Source organism: Drosophila serrata, unplaced genomic scaffold, assembly GCF_035046125.1.
Source record: "Drosophila serrata isolate PLE 108 unplaced genomic scaffold, ASM3504612v1 contig_29, whole genome shotgun sequence".
Lineage (NCBI taxonomy): Eukaryota > Metazoa > Arthropoda > Insecta > Diptera > Drosophilidae > Drosophila > Drosophila serrata.
The window spans coordinates 7,680-12,898 of record NW_028256927.1 but is presented as its reverse complement, the minus strand read 5'-3'; the positions used below and the strand labels follow the sequence as shown (position 1 = coordinate 12,898).

General features: G+C 43.2%; 1 pseudogene; it reads right to left on the bottom strand.

Moving 5' to 3' along the window:
* Nucleotides 1-482: 482 nt before the first annotated feature.
* On the bottom strand, nucleotides 483-4,962 carry LOC147645037 (uncharacterized; annotated as a pseudogene).
* Between the last annotated feature and the right edge of the window lie 257 nt (nucleotides 4,963-5,219).

The following is a 5,219-nucleotide window of genomic DNA, read 5'->3' as shown; positions in this document are numbered from 1 at the left end:
TCGCGTTCCTAGCTGTGTTTTGAGACACTGTGCTGGTGCTTTATGCCGACCTCTGTCAATTCTTTTTCAGATGTCGCTTCGTCTTTCATTTTTCCCTGAAAGTTGGAAGGAATCTTTCATCATTCCTCTCCATAAAAAGGGCAGTAAATCTAATATCGAAACTACAGAGGTATTGCAAAGCTTAGTGCTATTCCAAAGTTGTTCGAACTTCTGATTACTGCGCAGCTGCAGCACCAATGTCGGTCAATTATGTCCCCCTCTCAGCACGGCTTTATGAAAAACAGATCAACGTCTACTAACCTTCTAGAATTTTGTGCTGTCATTAGAAACGGTTTCAAATTAAATTTTCAAACAGACGTTATCTTCACCGATTTCAGCAAGGCTTTTGACTCGGTACGTCTACTATTACTTAGAAAACTTACTGTTTTTGGTTTCCCGTCTTTATCCACTAACTGGATTGCAACATATTTATCCAACCGTAGTCAACGTGTTGCCTTTAAGCGCTCTCTCTCAAACCGTGTTTTTGTTACTTCTGGCGTTCCTCAAGGGAGCCACCTTGGGCCACTTCTGTTGCTTCTTTATCAATGACTTGCCTGAAGTGGTTCTACACTCAAGTGTGAAGATGTACGCAGATGACGTCAAACTTTGTTTGCCATTGACGAACTCTCATTCACACAATCTTTTGCAAATGCGACCTTAACAACATGCAATCCTGGTGCATTAATAATCTCCTCTTTCTCAACAACTCCAAATGCAAGTTTACGTCATTTTACCGGAAGAATTGCCTGCTCGCCAATTACTCTATAGGTGCGTGCGATCTTGAACGCATTTATACTTGAACAGATCTCGGAGTCCTATTTAACCGCACCCTCAATTTTAATGACCACATTGGTCTAATTATTAGTAAAGCTCAAGGGGTTTTCGCATTTGTTAAGCGATGGTCAAAGGAGTTTGATGATCCTTACACATCAAAACTTCTTTATATCTCACTCGTTCGCCCTATTCTTGAATATTGTTCGTGTGTGTGGTCACCTCAATATGCGAAATATCAAGACCTTATTGAATCTGTTCAGAAACAATTCCTTTTGTTCGCTCTACGTGGATTACACTGGGATCCACATCGTCATCTTCCATCGTATGGCGACAGGCTAAGACTTTTAAGCCTTCCAGCTCCTAAAGGATCGTCGAACCTGCCACGGCGTTATCTTTATACTAAAGCTTCTCAATGGTCAAATTTTCTCCACGTATTTATTAAGCAAATTACGTCTCGCAGTCCCTGTAAGGCCTTCTCGTCATTTTCGTCCAATAGCCCTTAACGTTTGTAAGACGAATAATGACGAGTATGAGTCCTTCCCGTGTTCTATGTTCCATGTACAATAAGTACTATTTTCTGCTACATGTTGAATTGTCCTACGAGTTAAATGTCCAAAATCTGTTAACCTACCTATCCTTACCTCTGCCAACCTGATGTGAGTCGGAGCACATCGTTAAAAAACACTCCCTTTTGTTGTGCAGAGGTAAGGGTACAATATAATTTTAAGAATGGCAGTTCATTGCTATTTTCTTTTTATAAATAAATAATATTTTCATAAAATAAATAATATTTTCATATACCTGAGATGCATGTATTTGAGTGACGAGTTGACAGTTGCAATTGATGAGCGAGTCGAGAAGTTATGAAATTAATTTGCGATTCAGCTTCGAGCAAGGCTCTGCAGGGCACCATTATGCCGGAAGGATTTGGAACATATACGATGGCAGTGGCAAGAAGCACATAATCAGATTAATGATTTACCGAGGCTTTAGGTGGGGGTGAATTTGGCGAAGCAGAAATGAGCGAGGCACTATTTTGAGGAGCAGAAGTGGATGTAGGCTGCGAGGGTGATGAAGCAGGATTGAACTCCAAATGTAGCGTATGTACTTATAGCGACAATGCCTGCAGTTCCCAGCTTTGCACTGCTGCAGGCTGTGGCCTTTACGCAGGCAATTGAGGCAAAGATGCAGCCTTTTTGCTTCTTTGTAGCGTAATGTGGGACTCAAGGCAATAAATTGTGGACATTTCGAAATAAAGTGACCCTTAGAATCACACAAAATACATAATGAGGTGTAGGAGGATGCGGCGCAAGTGTTTTGGAATTTTTATTATAGTTTTTCCCGCCTGGTTGCTAGGTGTGTGGGTTACCATAGCATTTCAATGTTTTCCATCATCCGACATCTCTTCTCCAAAAAAGCAGCCATATCCGTCCATTTTTAGCAGCTTATTGGTAGGCAATCCCTCTACCCATTTCTCCTGGGTATGCTGATACAGTTTGGAGGACACCAGGATATGAACATTCCATCCGCAATCTCCTGGGTGGTTGCCATTGTGTTAAGGGCTGCAAGATGAGAGTCGATGCCTTCGGTCAATTGCCGGAAACTCCTTGCCGACCCTTTCACCACACCAGAAAGCCTGAAAATAGATCGTAGTGCCCCTGAAAATGCAAAAGTTTGTTATCAAACCTAGCAGTCAATAGGTCGACTGCCTTCTTATAATTGGCCTCTGTTGGCTCCAGCGAGCGAATTGTGTCTAGCGCGGGGCCATCCAAACAGGAGCGTAGATGCTGGTGTTTATGGGGAAGACAACGAATGTGCCACCCTTAAGCAATAATTACAACGCACGAATAGGTTAATTAAATGCTGTGTATATTTTCGTTTACTTCTCTGGTCGGAGCTGCAACTCCCGATCGAATTATTGACTTCAACATATATAATCTTAAAATGTAGCTTAGCATGATAAGGCGACAGAAGAAGAAGAGAGAGAGAAATAGATAAACAAAGAGAAGAGCTAAGAGCGCAGCAGGTACTGGAAGCAGGTACTTTGGAAGAGGTACTGTTTCAACTTCATCGGCATCGTGGGGCAGAACGGCTTGATACGCATTGCGATTTTTGCCTCCAATTGGCCAACAACTTTTCCGAAATGGGATCAAGAAGGCAGCTGGCCTTCCTACGGCAGCAAGTGTGCCACCATCAAAATGATTCTAGGATCCTTGACGACGGCAGCTGAGGCAAACTGAGGAGTTGACGCATTCGGCAGCCCTCCAGACACGATCCAACCAAGTTTGGTGTTCTGAAGGGTTGGCAACGCGCTACCCAAATGAATTTGTCCCGTAGCCATTACTTTTAAGAAGAGTCCAGCACCAAATATGAGATTTATTCGATCTGATCGATTGAAGTGAGAATCAGCAAGCGAAAGATTTTCCGGAATTTTCCATGATACTGCGTTTATATCGAAGTCGAGCTGATACTCAGTGATACTATCAGTCACAACCGCGGAGAATGAGGCACGATAGCTTGCATCCCGGGATTGCGCTAGAATGTCGACTGCCATATCAGAATTCAAAGAGGATTCCCCAATCCCAGCGACTAGGGTATGCGACTTTCGACAATTCAAATTAAGTTGATTCGCTAGACGAGACGTTATGAAATTTATCTGAGACGCCGAGTCCAAGATTGCTTGGCAAGGCATAAATTCTTCAGCCTTGTTTCTCAAATATATGATCGCGGTTGGAAGCAACACGTAATCAACAGGCAAAATATCTGTGGGGCTTGGTGGAGGGTTTGATGAACGGTGATTAGGTTGGTATGATGAATGTGATGATGCCAATGCTGATGAAAATGATGTTGATGGCTGAGAGTTGAGAAATGGATCGGATGATAGAGATGAGGCGGTGGATGGTACATATGGGTCCTGATTAAAATGCAACAATGAGTGGTGCTTGATATGACAGTATCTGCAGTGCGTTGACTTGCCGTGCTGCAACCTATGTCCCTTGCGCAAACAGTTGAGGCACAGGTGCAACTTCTTTGCTTCTCAAATCGAAGATTCGGGCTCAAATTTAGAAATCGAGAGCATTTTGGCAAATAATGATCGCTCGCATCACAAAATTACATAGGGAAGATTTGAGCTACCAACTGAAGCAATGAAGCTATACCCATGCAGGGCGTTTCCCACCTGCCGGCTCGGTATTTGTGTTACCAAGGGCTTGATCCCAATTTTCCATTACCCTACACCTCCTTTGCAAGACGATCCATATAATCCACGTAGCTAGGTTGTTGATCGACAAATCCTCTTCCCATTTTTTCCGCGTCCTCTGATCGAGCTTCCGTGCTACTATGTGAATCATCAATCCGTCCAAGATTTGTTGCGAAGGCCAGGGTAAGGATTTCTGCAGTGCGAATTAAGCAATCGCTTAACTCCCGAAGACCCTTGGCTGATCCCTTCTAGACATCTTTTAACCCAAATATTGCCTGTACGTGTGCCTGAAAATGTATAACTTTATTATCGAATCGATTTGTAAGTAAATCCAAAGCCTTTTTTATAATTGGCATTCGAGGGCTCTAGCGAACTATGGTCTCTAGAGCCACACCACCTAAACTTGACCTTAGATATTGTACTTTTTTAATATCACTTAGCTCTTCGTCGTTTCCGATGACTGTGCTAAACGTTGCTATAAAGTCCGGCCAATCAGAGTAGGATCCATGGAACCGAGCTATCTCCAAAATTGGCAACCGAGGCTTCCTAGATCGGAAAGAAAGATCCGGATGATTAAAATTGTCTATGGAAGTTGAATTTGCAGCGGTTGCAGCCGGCAATTGAGATTTGCGAAGCGCCGCTAAACCTCGATTCTTCGCCTACACATCCATGAACGCCGTGGAGAACTTAATCCGATGGTCGCTTGCTATCTTCGAAAAGTCCAATTTTTCCAGCGAAGTCTGTGCGGAATCAAAGGCCAAATTTAATGAATTAATCCACTCCAGTCGCGCCAGTAAATAAGCTTCATCAAACTGATCTACAGTCTCCGGATTTATGTAATAATTCATCGAGCTCAATTGCCGCAAAAGGGATTGGGCCTTGGCTCGGTAGAAGTCCACGTCACTTGGCGGCTCATTTTGATTCTGAACCGAATTTTCCGTATTAGACATCTTTATTTTCTCACGCAAAAAGAATTAATAAAGGGAAAATGTCTGACCGCTTCGGTATATAGGAACCCGTTTACTTTCCACCGCGCAAATTAGAGGTTAATCAGCGTCACCGAGATGCAACGGAACCTCGACAATGTTGTTATTGTAATTGTCGGCCTCGAAACAGCGGAGTTTTGGCACACGCACGTCTATGCTATATATGCATAGGTATATGTATATGTTCAATAAGCGCTATTAACGACGCTTAAGCGCGAGCC